At 35.0% G+C, this 16628-nt stretch overlaps 1 protein-coding gene across 4 annotated transcripts in view; it reads right to left on the bottom strand.

Moving 5' to 3' along the window:
• Positions 1-16628, bottom strand: part of LOC112056645 (zinc finger protein rotund-like) — a 213620-nt gene that overhangs the window by 5704 nt on the left and 191288 nt on the right. The gene's annotated exons all lie outside the window — the stretch shown is intronic.

Genomic DNA, 16628 nt, shown 5'->3' on the forward strand with positions numbered 1-16628 from the left:
CGAAGGACGTCCACTGTTGGACACAGTTCTCTATAAGGCATGGATTTCCAAAAAAAAAAAGGTCTTGAGCCGCCAGCATCCAGCGGCTCCTATTAAATAATATTGCTCTTCGTATAATTGAAGCATATAGCTCATCGTATAAATGAAGTAAAGCATATAGCTCATCGTTTAGGTCTGAAAGTGAGTTACGCCCTTGGACGACATCCGCAGGTAGCCGGAACTAATTGTCTTCAGTTTGAGCGAAACATCGGATTTTTTATATGCTCAAGATTATAAAGCTGCGCTCACAAGGTGAGATTATTTACCACTTAGATCTTTATTTAGCAAGTAGGTTACTTGTACAAAAACATGATTATTAAAATTGTATTTTGAACTCTACAGCAAAGGTAGGTAGAACGAAGAAGATGAGAAAGTCATACCCTTTTTCACTTTTTTCATTACTTCACCCTATATATTTGGTGGGAAAATTGTAGGAATTAAATGTAGCACTCGTTTTATTTTCATTGATTTTTGCATTTTGGAGTTATATTTCATAAAGTAGAATTCATTATTTTTATCAATATAGTTCTGGAAAGGTGCACTAGTGAGGAGGTTGAGAAAGAGTGTTTTAAGTGATTAATTAGATTTTCTAGCTGGACTTATCAAAAGTTTTGGTAAGGTTTACGCTTTACTAAAGCAAGACATGACTTAAGTCCGACTGATGGAGAATAATAAACTTTTTGTCCACTTTTGCCCTAATATTTAAATTATTGGATGAAAATCATTACTTGACGATTGGCTATAACATGCGAAGATATAATATAGTAATATTATAAAGCTGATTTGATTTGATTTGTTTGATTGATTGAACGCGTTAATCTCAGGAACTACAGGTCCGATTTGACAGGTCTTTCAGTGTTAGATAGCTCATTTATCGAGGAAGGCTATAGGCTATATCTTATCTCTGTATTCCTATGGGAACGGGAACCACGCGGGTGAAACCGCGCGGCATCTACTAGTGAAAAAATAAATAAAAAAAACATATCAAAGTTGATGAGAAAGGTAAGTCAGTGTGAACGCGGCACAACACGGCAATAAAGTCAGGATGCCACCTTCACGGCTTTTTTCACGGTTCTCGCTCAGCTGGCTTCCTCGAACATAATCTGAGGATCTCGGCAATTATACATCGATAGCGTTCATATTTAAACTTAACTCGCGTTTTTAATCAATGTTTGGTTAAGTAGGCTTTGTTCAGTGGTGTGAAAAAGGTTTTTAACTAGGGCGGGCACTATATATGTACAGAGTACAAAATTGAAAAAAAATCTGTTTTAGGTAAAAGGAAAATTTAGTACATTTTTAGCTTGGGATTAGGAGCTAATCAAAACATATTTCCAATATTTTAAGTGTCAAATTAAGTTATTTTCTTTTGTCATTCTTCAGAGTAACTTTTCGAATTGGTAAAAAAGTTAAATATTACGAGGAAAACAAAAGAAATCGTTATCAACCCATATTCGGTTCACTGCTGAGTTCGAGTTTCCTCTCAGAATGAGAGGGGCCTTAGTCCACCACGCCCAATGCGGATTAGCAGACTTCACACACGCTAAGAATTCAGAAAATTCTCTGGTATGCATGTTTCCTCACGATGTTTTCCTTCACCGTTTGAGACACGTGATATTTAATTTCTTAAAATGCATACAACTGAAAAGTTGAAGGTGCACCACACCTTCCGGAATTTGAGGCAGAGTGGCTCTATGTTTTAAAATTAACAGGCATCTATCCCCCCAACAAATTGTAAGTAGCTCAAACAATGTGAACCCGATCGTAAGATACAATATACCAATTTAACGCAAACTCCTCTCGAATCAATCCTTCACGAAGTCCTATTAAAAGTCATCCACCACCTCGAATGTACTGAGCCTCACGCCATTAGATACTGCTCCAAACTTTAATTATGTTCCGGCTGTGACCAATCGACATCGTGTTTGCGTTTTCTGACAAGTCATCCAGCGTGCTACCGTGTAGCTAGGGTTGCCGAAAGCGAAAATAATAACATTCTTAAACAAATATAATAAATTATTTCTCTTTTTTATTATAGGTTTAGGGAGTTAATTTAGTTAAATATTATTGTTTTAGTTAGTTAAAATAATTATAAATATATCTGTTTAATAATTAAATTGTGAAACTAATTAAGCTTTATAGCAGTTTACTCAGTAAATCTAAGCACTTAGGTAGTTACTATTAAAATGTCATAATTTCATAATCGATAACTACTCGTATTCGGCTCACTGATGAGCACGAGACTCCTCTCAGAATGAGAGGGGTTAGGCTAATAGTATACCACGCTAGCCCAATGCGGACTGGCAGACTTCACACACGTAGAGAATTACGTGAATTCTCCGGTACGCAGGTTTACTCACGATGTTTTTCCTTTACCGTTTGAGATAAGTGATAGTTATTTTTTTTAATAAATAAAAGGAGATATAAAGCTTAAGCACACCACGCTCTCTCCAAGACAAGTAAATCAAGTTGGTGTATCAATAAACTTCCTAACTATGGACTGAGAGTTTTTACTTAGAATTTGTTAAAAGAAAGAAAGCCTGACTCAGAAATCGAAACCTTGATCTGAAGCCATATAGGCATAGCCATGGTTGGTAACCCTAATTATAACCCTAGTAACTTAAACCGCCTCACCACCACCAAGAAAACTTAATGGAATTTCAACTTTATAACCATCTATTTAAAGTCTAGTTTGGTTTACGTCGGATGTAAAGTCAGCAGCCTTTTAAACCTCATTCATTGCGAAGCAGTTTTCGACAATACAAATCAGTGGTCGATGACGTAATTTGAACTCTATTTGTTTGTTGTTTAAGATTAATATCACATTGATTGGTTCCCCAAAAGTTTCATAGACGAGTTGAAATTGAGTCGTGCTTGAATAGAATCCGGTGCCCAAAGGAACGTGGCTTCGTAGGTTTTGTAGTCAGAGAGACGGTGGTTATTTGAGTATTACAAAGTAAATCAAAGTTTGTAATATAAATAATATAAGTAAAGTCTGAATTTGACTACTTAAGATCTGATGTACATGTACAATGATAAGTAAATACATATATAAATAAAATTGAAGTCCGTTTGTCATTTCAAAATAACTGTGTTTTCTCAAGTGCTTAATTACACAGTGCTTTTACACGGTACTAATGAAAACAAGTTTGTCTGTCTTTTTTTCCGGGCTCATCTCTGGAATGGCTGACCCGATTTTAATGGAAGTTTCACTGGTAGATAATAGGGAGGTTAGGTTATGTTATATTAATATATAGGCGACTTTTTATCGCGAATAAATCCATAGTTCCCGCGGGATCTGTGAAAAACTGAATTTCACATGGACGAAGTCGCGGGCTCTTAACTAACGTGCCAAAAAATAACGATGCGAAGGCACTGCTCTGCTCTCACTGGATTATGTCCGAGGAAAAAGGATTGTCGCATCCTTTTTTATTAGTTTAACTGAGTTGGATGGCAGTAGAAAGTAATGGTCATATATAAAAAAATCCCTAATTCATTTACCTAGTATTATCAATTAAAAAACTTAAAGTTGGCATGACTAAAATTAAACTTCATAAACTTAATAAAAGTTTATCGACTACCTCCTAAAAAAACGCCACCAGCTCTTGCACTATTATTGTTGGACATTGAACATAACGTCTCGGTAGGATGACGCGCGTATTTCAGCTCGGAAACTAATTTGGGATCTCACAATGAGGCTCGACGCGGGACCGAAACAGTCTTTTGAGTGCCCTGAGAGTACCGCCGCTCCATTATAACGTACCGGCACGCAGAGGGCACGCGTTAACTATGGCACAGAATAGCAATATCATTATTGACGCATTTTGGCCAATACGACCCGTTACCACTTGTCTGATTTCAAATCTGCTCGTAAAGTAAAATACTCGAAGTTCCGGTGTAACAATTTTACGATTGCTAAGTACATTTTTTGACATGAAGTATTTATAATATACGAACATTGAATACTTCGTCATCATTAACAACCCATATTCGGCTCACTGCTGAGCTCGAGTCTCTTCTCAGAATGAGAGAGGTTAGGCCAATAGTCCACCACGCTGTCCCAATGCGGAGTGGCAGACTTCACACACGCAGATAATTAAGGAAATTCTCTGGTATGCAGGTTTCCTCACGATGTTTTTCCTTCACCATTCTCTGAGACACGTGATATTTAATTTCTTAAAATGCACACAACTGAAAGGTTGGGGGTGCATGCCATATCCACTAGGCTACCACGGCTCCTATATATATTCTAAAGTCGCAACTCATATAATAATGATCGAACTTCACTTGGAAGTCCGTTTGATCATATTATAATAGATTGTTTTTATGTTTTCTTGATAAAACTCAAGAACAGCATAATCTAAAATTATTAATTAAAATATATACCTAATTAATATGGATATTTTAAGTAGTAGGTACATAAGAAGTCTAATGTTAGACTCGTTTATGTCGCCATTGACGGTCAATTATTCTCACGTTTCTGTAGCACCCACAACTATAAATGATCGTGTGTTGGTCACTGCGTACATGACTTGTATAGTATGCCGCGAGGCTACTGCCGTTTTCTTTACAAAAACTTAAGAATAATTGACCGTCAATGGCGACCTAAACGAGTCCGCTAGTAAATATAAAATAATAAAATAACGTTATAATAAAAATAAATTCCTATTGTAAAATTTTTTAAAGATAAAAAGTTGCTGAAAAACGGAAAATTAACGATTTGACTGTTGAAATAATTGTAATTGTGGTGCTTGCTAATTTCACATGGAATTTGCAAACTTCTCATCAATTTACTAAGAGCAAATTTTTAAGTTATCGTCAGTTAGCCGAATTAAGTTACGTACCGAATTTTTTGTTTGCAAAAGCGTTCCCCCAGATTAGGAGGGACAAAAAACCGCCTTATTAGAGGGATTCCCTCACCAGATCCCGGCGTCCTGAGATAAACACGGCGGGATGTATGTCCGCTATTAATAATAATTTTAGGGACGTCGCAAAACTGTCCCGTTGACTTTTTGCAACCGCTTTTTGCTGATGGAAGGGCTCAAGAAAATTAGTTTGAGGCTTGTGGACTCTTCGCCTATTTTTGCGATAAAAATATTTGTTAAAACTTTCGTTTTATTTTTTTTAAATGTTGGAGATCCCACTGATGTTGCCATGTCTGATAATAATTAATATATTTTTTAAATATTGATTTAGGCCCAAATTTCTAAATCAATTGTAATAACTCCTGCATATTACTGATGTCAATACAAACTACCGCAATCATAAATTTTTAGTAATATCGGTCTAGCCATATTAAAATTATCCAGTAGTACTCGTTCCTGAAGGAATATGAGGATAAAGTAAAACATAAGCTACTTGCTGATAATGTAGCTTTCCATTGGTGAACGAATTTTGCAAATCGGCTAAGTGGTTTAATCGTAAAAGTATAGAAAACGTCACCTATCATCAGGTGAGACCACATCCAAACAAAAAATATAGAAAAAAAAGTCAAAATATTTTTCTCCCGTTTAAAGTAAGTCCTATGTACTCATGTACGAGTATTTAGTCATAGGTGGGTTAAGCCTTCAACCCAAAGCAGCATGACGTTGTAATCTGAGGGTAGTTACAGATTGCTCTGATTTGAGGAGCGATAGCTTGCCCCAAAGATGCAGAGGGTTGGGGGATTAATGCCCTTTGTTTACGACCGGACAATCTATTATGACACATTTTAAAGTGACCCCTTGTGAGCCGGAAAAATCTATACTAATATTATAAACTTGAAGAGTTTGTTTGTATATTTGATTGAACGCGCTAATTTCAGGAACTACTGGTCCAATTTGAAAAATTTTTTCAGTGTTACATAGCCCATTTGTCGAGGAAGGCTATAGGCTATATATTATCCCCGTATTCCTATGGGAACGAGAACCACGCGGGTAAAACCGCGCGGCATCAGCTACTCGTACTTATGAAATACTTGCCGACACCCGTGATCTAGTTCGAGTGAAATGTTTTTAAAAATTCCAGGGGAAACATGGAATTTTCCGGGATTAAAAATAGCCCATATTCTGCTCCAAGTTTTGTTTTATTTTATACCTAATTTTCATCCAAATTTATTTAGTGGTTTAATTGTGAAAAGGTAACAGACAGACAGGCAGACAGTAAGGATAGGTATTTACTTTTTTTTTTTAAATTTTATTTACATTTTATAAAAGTTGTGTGCATTTAAATAACTCAAAACGGTGAAGGCTCGTGAGGAAACCTGCATACCAGAGAATTTTCTTTATTCTCTGTATGTGTGAAGTCTTCCAATCCGCATTGGGCCAGCGTGGTGGAATATTGACCTAACCCCTCTAATTCTGAGAGGGGACTCGAGTTCGGCAGTGAGCCTAATATGGGTTGATAATGATGATGATGATGATGATGATGTATGTTATATAGTACATCCTTGCTTATCGCAAAGTATCTAAAATATATTTTTTGCAATCAGTAAATTATCAAATCTCTGGCCGATTCAGAAGCGGTGCCGTTTGTCAATTTGTTTTATTTATTAGCGGTTTTTGTTTGGACTTTTTCATACCGTACGCGGTTCTTTCGATGGTTTTTCACATGTTTTTTGTGTTAAGCGCATCAATGTGTCTAACCATAAATCATTTATGTGATTAGTTGAACAAATCACTCGCTTTTTACACACGTAACGACGTTTGAACGGTTTTTGTTCATTATTGTACGTCTTTATTTGTTTTTATAAATTACCTTAATTATGTTGTAATGTATCTCATTACGCACATGTGCTGTAATGTACTTTAAAACGTCAATCATCCGTCTAAAAACGAACGGTACTTTTTAAAATCTTAGCAAAAGGTTCTATGGCAGAAAAGTGATCAACATTTTATGAATAATAAAATTAACTTTGTGTGGTAAAATATATTAAAAAACATTTTATTCTTTCATTTTAATTATTTTTACAATTCAGGTTATGTAATGAATGTGATATACTCATAATAGTGATAAGTAACGCCTTAGTTGCCTATCCTGTCCCCAAGTCTTCTCAATAATAAACAAAGCTTACCCACTTAAGATTATATGGGCCACCTGCATGTAGCGTCAAGCTATAAGATGCTAAGTGACATTTTTTGTACAATGATTGACGTGTTAACTCACGAGAAAGGTTCAAAAGGGTTAAACTACCCCCATACGGAGATTATGTTAAAGTATCAGGTGTGAGGGTTTGTAACGTGTCCACTAAAGCCTTTTCAAAGGCAAAGTCAAATTTTATTTATGAAGTAAGGACAATAAAAAGCTATTTAGAATAGTTAATAGATGTGTTATTAGGTATTAAAATGGGTATCTATCTATTTAAAAGCGAACAGGCACTCATCACGGTATCTCGATAACCGCTTGACTTACAAAGTTGAAATTTGGCAGGGAGGTAGTTTATGTTTAGTAGACGGCCACTGCGAACGGAATTTGTCGTCGTCTTTAATTAACCAATTTGTTTGAAATAGTTCCCGATTGGTCCAATTTTATTTTCATGTAACTAAGTCTAGTAATATTCCCTATGGACATTGGGGTCTCAAGGTGCTGGAATGGCGACCCCGCACTACAAAGCGCAGTGTAGGTCGACCTTCCACCAGGTGGACTGACGACATCGAGAGAGTCGCAGGTATTCGCTGGATGCAGGCGGCTCAGTATCGTGATGTTTGGAAGTCCCAACAAAAGGCCTATGTCCTGCAGTGGACGTCCATCGGCTGATATGATGATGATGATGAATTTTCTGTTAAAATCAAAATAACTGAAATTCGTTTTTGAAGTCGGTTAAATTTTAATGTTAACTATAGATTATTATTATTCTACGTATGCATGTACATACATTAGGTACGTATAACCTGTTTATTATTTTTAAACTTGTATTGTGGCGGAAACAGGTGTCTTTGTACGTGTGTTACATGTTATCTACGTAACATTAATTGCCAGTTGGCTATTGACAGTTTTAACCGTTTTGTCGGTCAATGGCAATTTTAAAAAAAAACCAAGTAGATTAATTATTATTGTATAGACATTTTTCTGACATAAACATGTCTAATACTCCCTTTTCCCCTACAGTTATATAAGTGGGTACATTCGCTGTGGCGTGCACAGTGTTTAGACACAAGGTAAGCATGATTGCAGTCCAAACTCAGTACACAAAATACAGTTAACAACATATTTTCAAGGTTTCAGGAGGTAGGCAAGTAACATTTTTTAGTTTAAGGTAAAACATATTATTTCTTATGCCTTGCTAATTTTTTTTTTCCAAATTTTCATTGAGAGTTGTTAGGTATTTGGTGGTTTACATAATCGAGCCATGGATAGTAGGTACGTTAATGGTAGGCGTCCACATATCCGCATCGTACTTATCTAATTTTACGGAACTTTCGTGCGATCCGTACGATGCGGAGCAGTGGACGCAGAAGTCATACAAGACTTCTATACAAAGAATATTACAATCCCGTTTTATGCGATGCTTCCGACACATACGACGCGCATTTGTGGACACGAACCATAAGCCGGCGATTTCGTTCTTCACTATTGACATGTAATAGTGATCGTAACAAAGATTTAAGCCCACCAACTCAATTTAGATCACCATGGAGGGTTAAAGCTACAAATCCTATAACGTATAATCTTTCAAATAAGGCTAACAAACATTAAAAAAAAATACGCGCCGAATTAAGAACCTTCTTTTTTCAAGTCGGTTACAAATATGAAGCAATTGTAATTCACCTTGATTGAGATTATTATAATTTTTCAAATTTTCGAAACTAACAGATTCTAAGAAAACAATCAATTATGATGACCCTGTGATGAAAAAAATAATTAACCACGCTAGCTAATAATGAACGCAAATCAATCCAATCGGAAATTATTAATCGATAACAAAAAAAAAAGAACGCAACGAAATATTCTATGATCTCGATCATTTTCGATTCGTTGAGTTAAGAAATAACTTGATTTCTTGCTATTTACCTAAATTATCCGGTTTTTTTCAACCGTTTCGCCAATATTTAACGCATGGCCGCGTTTGACATTGGCGTTTTTGCCGCCAAAATAAAGAGGTCGCCTACGATCGATATTTTTCTATGATATAATAAAAATGTCTTTGGGATAAGTTAGTTTAGCTGGCCCAATGGACTGGATAATTGAAGGTTAAAACCATGTATATAGAAATAAAGCATGGTTTGTCCGTATATCACGCTTTACTAAGTAGAACATTCGCTAAGTCGATGTCTTCGTATCGGTACTAGACTTATTTTTAACTGAAAATCTTCAAAATTAAAGGTCTCTATCGAAGAGTTGCTACGAAACTGGGGTAAAGGTCTGGCGACTGGGGACATAAATGCTTATGATATCCGGGCATAGAATCCCTTATGATATCCGGGGATAGAATCCCTTATGATATCCGGGGATAGAATCCTTCATGATATGCGGGGATAGAATCCCGTATGATATCTGAGGATAGAATTCCTTATGATATCCGGGAATAGAATCCCGTATGATATCCGAGGACAGAATTGCTTATGATATCCGGTGACAGAATCCTTTATGATATCCGGGGATAGAAACCCTTTTGATATGCGGGAATAGAATCCCGTATGATATCCGAGGATAGAATTCCTTATGATATCCGGGGATAGAATCCCTTATGATATCCGGGGATAGAATCCCGTATGATATCCGGGGACAGAATTTTTTATAAATACATATCCTGTATCAAAAAATTACTTTATATACTTTGAAAATTGAATGTCTGGAATAATAAAATGTATGGCCTTCCATAGATACATAATTGCCTTTTTTTATTCTTTACAAATTAGCCCCTGACTACAATGTCACCTGATGGTAAGTGATGATGCAATTTATTTTCTACACGATATCGTACCGGAAATATTCATATAAACTTCTATCTCGGCACTAAAAATCTATACTAGTATTATAAAGCTGAAGAGTTTGTTTGTTTGATTGAACGCGCTAATCTCAGGAACTACTGGTCCGATTTGAAAAATTCTTTCAGTGTTAGATAGCCCATTTATTGAGGAAGGCTATAGGCATATTATCCATGTATTCCTACGGGAATGAGAACCACGTGGGTAAAACCGCGCGGCGTCAGCTAGTTATAGATGTAATGGGAAAATTAGTGGTAAAATGAACGTTAAACTGCTGGACCAGTAATGTCAGCTGATCGACATTAACCTCAGGTAGCTACGAGTAGTTAACAGATAAAAAGGGAACCTTGAATTTTTCACTCCATTGACTGGCATGATTCATACAGTTTTCCCAACTACACAAAAAGTGGCTTTATTAATGACGCACTATACCTCGGTGGTTCAGTGGTTAGCTTCGTATCATGAAGTCCTAGGTTCGATTCCTGGTTTTGAGAAGAATTTCTCACTTAGCAGATAGAAGTTGAAGATTCTTCAGACATCATCATTTTAATTTTTGAAATAATTATCATTAACAACCCATATTCAGCTAACTGTTGAGCACGAGTCTTCTCACAGTATGAGAGGGGTTATGCCTTAATCTACCACGCTGGCCAAATTCGGATTTTTATGTATAAAAAGATGAAATAGTTAATACACTGTAGGTAAATTGTGTATAAATATAACCTAAATCAAAATTGTATTTTATAAACTTACATTTTCATATTTTCAAAATCACTGAACTTAAGTACCATTTACACTGGATATTTAAAAGAGCGTTTAACTAAACGACTCAATTCGCAGACAACTATGAGTACTACTGGAGGCGTAAGACAAGCGAGTGGAGTAGAAACTGTTAAACATTATCAAAGTTGATCAATAACGAAGGTCTTTTGTTGCGCGGTAAAAGTGTAATGTAAATGGGTCTTTAGAATTAAGCTAATGCTCTTTCGACCGAATCTCGGCCATGCCGGCCAATTTCATATTGAGATTACATACATTATACTTGGAAGCAGTAAGGTGCATAAAGTTTTTGACTGGTGTAAGTATAAATTAAACAGTTGACGTTTTAAGATTGCAATTTAACGGTTTCCCTTCCGATAGATTATAATATACCGAAAAATAACACGTTAAATTTTAATCAGTATTCTCACTTCACAATATGACGGTAGATTATAATATCACGAGTGAGAATATAAACTAACTTGTTTTACTATCTAACGGTGACAAATAATACACAGTTTGCACAAATGCACATTCAGAGATATACTCTTTGTCTTTTTCATACTATTCTGATGGGTCGGCATAACTGACTGGGAGAGATACCTATTACGTCCTTCTCATTTTATTCTATTGCAATTAGGTAAAATTGGTTTTGGCGCTCACGTCATAAAATTTGGACAATCGCTCCGTGCTTTTCACTCACGTGAAAGTCATAATTCGGCGTCTCGTTTGCGCTTCGAATTTTACCCATATCGTACCGACGCGCTGCGCGCTCTTAAGAAATAAACAAAATATCACTAGCACACTCGTATGGTAATATGACAGGATCGTGTGAAAATGATAAATGACTTAATACGTCCATTTGTCCTTCGTTTTTCATTATTAATAGATATTTTTCGCATGACCTTTTATTGTAAAGTTTCGTATTACATATAAAATGTTGTTAAAATAAATATATATATAGAGATAGTGTTTTTTTAATAATAATTTGTTTATTTTGCTACCTTAAGGCCGCCAACTCACATTGGAACAACGTGGTGGGCTTAAGCTGCAAATTAAGGAGCCAATAGGCGTTTACCCTCCTTTTTTATTGAAAGTATGCGGCAAAATTCTGAGTTGGGGCCTTTTTCTAGGTTATGCCACATATTACGGGGAATTCTTTAGTGCTCCACTGTTTGAGTGGACAGTTAAGCCATAATATGTTATAATTTGAATTTAATGTGATATGTGGTATTACTTAAAAATAAAGATCTTTCTTTCTTTCTTACCCTGTAACCTTAGCCATGACAAATGATGACTTGAATACAAAACAAGATTTTTAATTACAGTGTGCAGTATCCTTTATTTTTTGTTAAGTAAAAAGTATCTTCTTTAAGATTAGTTAAAATTCTTCCAAAACTATGTTTTTCCTCAAAAAAAAAAGCAGTTTAAATTCAGATTTGGACCCGCAAGCCGGCACGTGCCGTCGAAAAAACCTCATTTCCAAATAACAGTTTTTCGATGCATTGGCGTAAAGAAATACCAAGACCCGTTTCACAGTGAATATCAAATACACAAAAAAAAATATTTTAAACTCTACAAACATAAAAATAAGATTCAAATTGATTTGTCATAAATACGTCTTGTATAAAATAAAAATTAAATGGACGAATTAATTTGTACTTTGTGTGCATTTAAATAAGATTCAAATTCGGTTGCATAGATTCTTTTATGCTCTCCCATAGTTTTTGCACCCGCGGTTTTGTCACACAAGTGATAAAAAGTTGGAAATCGTGCTTCTGTATAGAAAAAACCGTTTAATATTGGCATTGAAGCCGTCGGATTTGGGCGTGGAAAATTGGTTTTCTAACGTTTTAATTTGTCGCAAGTTTGTAAGAGATAACCGTATTTCTTGGACGCGTTTTGTAATAGCGGAATTATGAGGGTAATGTCGGCCACTGACGATCAAGCAAGCTCACATATCTACCGCGCTAACGGCTTAAAAAATATAAAATAAAACTTATTCTGTATTGGCTGGTGGGAGGCTTCGGCCGATTTAAGCGATTTAGCGTTCCGGTACGATGTCGTGTAAAAACCGAAAGGAGTGTGGATTTTCATCCTCCTCGTAACAAGTTAGCCCGCTTCCATCTTAGACTGCATCATCACTTAACTCCTTTAACGTTTGTTTCACCGTGATATATAATTTCTTAAAATGGACACAACTGCATGCCCGGACCGGATTCGAACCCACACCCTCCGAAATCCGGCAGAGGTCATATCCTATCCTACTGGGCTATCACGGCTCGACTTCATATATACGTTGAGAATGGAGACAATTCTCAGGCATGCATCAGGTTTCCTCACGATGTTTTTCCTTTACCGTTTTAGACACGTGATAGGTATTTCATTTCTTAAAAATGCACGAAACTGAAAAGTTGCAGCATCATGCCCCGGACCGGATTCGAAACTACGGCCGAATCGCCTAAATCTAAAGCAGAGATTCATATCCACTGGGCTATAACGCACAGCCACAAACGGTCAATTATTCTCACGTTTCTGTAGCACCCACGACTATAATTGAACGTGTGTTGGTCACTGCGTACATGACTTGTATAATATGCCGCTTGGGTACTGCCGTTTGCTTTTCAGAAACGTGAGAAAAATTGACCGTCAATGGCGACCTTTATAGGTACCTACTTAAAGAAAATCATAAAAAATAAAAATACATTATTATTAAAAATACGTTTCCAAAAGAGGTGACAATACCACAGGATTTAATACGATTAGAATTACCATTACAAAATAAATTATTACGTTCTACCGAATTATTAATGAGTAATAATTTATGTCGGATTGATTTTTATAGCCACATTTGCACGCGTTCGTATGTCCGATATATTCAAGATAACTATAAACTTGAACGATTTTATATTACCTACTTAATTTAATCATAAATGCATTTTTAATGAAAATTGATTAGACAAAAGTATCGAAGATTGACATGGCGCTAGCCATAGTGCACCTAATAGTTAGAAGTGGCATCAAAAAAAACCATGTTCTTCTGAATTTCGATGAATAATTTATATTCACCGATTTTGTTTTATTAGACCATTTGCATTTAGATACTGGATTAGAATGTATTTAGGCATAAATTTTACGTATACCTGTTTTAGCATACACTGGCATTCAATATGCAGATTATGTGTGAATAAAAATAGTTGTTATGTTATTAGTAATAATAAAACTATTTTTAGATCATTTGACAAAAGCTGGTGATTTCATCTAATTGCTAAAATATGACTTTTTAAAATATTTTTATATGAAAAGGTTAATCACATCACACTAATATTATAAAGACGATAGTTTGTGTGTGCGTGCTATTGAAGCGATTTGGCTGAAATTTGGAATGGAAATAGATTTCACTTTGGATTAACACATGGGCTACTTTTCACCTCGGAAAAATCCATTGTTGCGGGCGAAGTTGCAAGCGTCCACTAGTTATTTATAACGTCAGAACCAAAAGGATATTGATGAAATTGGGTACAGAAAAAGCACATTGGTAAATACCAATGTGCTTTTTCTGTAACCAATTGGGAACAGAAAAAGCACATTGGTAAATACCAGTGCGCTTTTTCTGTACCCAATTGGGTACAGAAAAAGTACAGAATGAAATTGGGTACATTAGTTTAGGTACATTAGGAAGTTATAAATAACTAGTGGACGCTTGCAACTTCGCCTACTACTAGTAGTAATAAGTGACGAATTATGCAGATAAACCTACTAAGCGTCGCCGTTTGTACATCATTTTATTATTATACTGTTGTTAAGCTTTTGAAGCTTGAAGTGTATCGAGTAAGTTGGTAAAGCCAAACAGCAGTAAGACTTAGCTAATAGTAAGTAAAGGCGTTATGTACTAAAAGAAAGATTTTCGATTTCTCATATTGCTCATCAAATCCAAGAACGATATATAACTCTGGATGTTTTTTTTTTATGTTTGTTACCTCATAATTTCGTAATTTATTAAACAATTTTGAAAAATCCTTTTTTATTAGAAAGAGTATACATACTTCTAGGTTGGTCTTATTTTATTAAATTTGTGTTAAAATCAAAAAAAACTGAAATGTCGTCTTAAAAGTCGGTTTCTTTTTTATATTAAAAAGATTATTTAGTAAGTATGTATAATGTAAGGTACATTTTATTTTTATTTTTAATATGTTTTTAAATCATAATCTAACATAAAATAATATTTAATCAAAATGTATATGATCTAAAAATCGTTTTTCAAAAACGTAAAATAAAGATCAAAACCATTACTAACACCACAATATCGGATCGCTGGGGCCCGTAGTTAGCCAGGTTCCAGGATCCATTAAGATTTCCGCCCGGTGCCGTGAGATGCGCGGGAGCACATTCCTCGTACAGCATCAAAACATCCCATATACCAACAAGAGTTACGGAATTTTGAATTGTTTGTATCAGTATTAAAGTTGAATTTAGATTGTCGGTGGTTGAAAATTCGTCTGTAAGTATATTATTACAATGTTGATTTAATGTACTACACTTTATAGTTCAATCTCGTTTGGCATTACGCAGATAATTGTGTTTTAAGGAGAGTCAAATATTGTATAGTGATTTTGAATCTTATTTTTTATAAGTTAAGGTTGAGAGTTGTTTGAATTTTTGCATCGTTTCGCAGAAAACTGCTCGCGTTGTTTGGTATCACTCATTTTTATAGTGGTTTCAAGATAATGGTATTGATTTACCACTATACATGGTATCTTTAGAAATCTGTAATATTTTGTATAAGATATTCCGGTCTCATGGATATGAAATTTCACTCATTTAAAGCTTGTTTATGTTTTTAAAACTTGCATTTTGATTAAGTTATTTTTTGTACCAATTAGTATTTATTCTAACGTTTTAAATGCTATAATAAAATTGAACTTACGAAGGTTCCAAACAAACTCAACTGGATAGTACTAAAAGAATCTTATTATAATAATGAACTTTTAGAAGGTTTCTTTTATTTAAGAAACAATGCAAAAAATACTCATGTATACAAAACCATATTGTAATTTTGAGAAATGAAAAAAAAATACAAACAAAAAACCAAAGGACGAAGTAATTAACACAACATTTGAGGTCATACTCAACATCAATTAAAAGTAATTCTATGTACGTGACAAAATTTGAGAAAAAATACGTGATCAATATACACAGGAAATAATGTTCATCTTCCATCCCTTTTCGTTGTTCAGTAATTACTGTCAGCCGTCCTTTTCTTAATTCCAGTTTGGGGCATCGTGAAATTACTGTCTGTATTGATGTTTACAAAAGATATAGATAGTTCTTTGAATTATTTTGTTTATGAATTAAAAAAAACTCTGCAATGTCTTTGTTTTTGTTTTTGCATACTTATTACATGTAATTGTTCGTGCATACCTTGTACATTCTTAATTTAACACGTGTGCAAAAAAATAGGGTAGGTTTTTACAGTGTTTGTTATTGATTAGAGATTTATTTTGGCTGGTGGGAGGCTTCGGCCGTGGCTAGTTACCACCCTACCGGCAAAGACACCGTCAAGTGATTTAGCGTTCCGGTACAATGTCATGTAAAAACCGTAAAGGGAGTGGATTTTCATCCTCCTCCTAACTAGTTAGTCTGATTTCATCTTAGATTGCATCATCACTTACCATCAGGTGAGATTGTAGTCCAGGGCAAAAAAAAACATTTAAGTTATATTGAGAACCCCTACCGCTTTAATAAGCTTTTAAAATCTTAATCAGTAGCCAAGAAATTTAAAAAGGGTTATGTGTTACAAATAAATATATACAAGGTACATAAATATATTGTTTTGATTACGAAAGAAACGGCACTAAATGTCAATTACTTAAAAATATTTAGTCAAAATTACTTGCATGACTATAGTTTTATGATCTAAGTCTTATA

This window comes from Bicyclus anynana, chromosome 25 (assembly GCF_947172395.1).
Source record: "Bicyclus anynana chromosome 25, ilBicAnyn1.1, whole genome shotgun sequence".
Classification (NCBI taxonomy): Eukaryota; Metazoa; Arthropoda; class Insecta; order Lepidoptera; family Nymphalidae; genus Bicyclus; species Bicyclus anynana.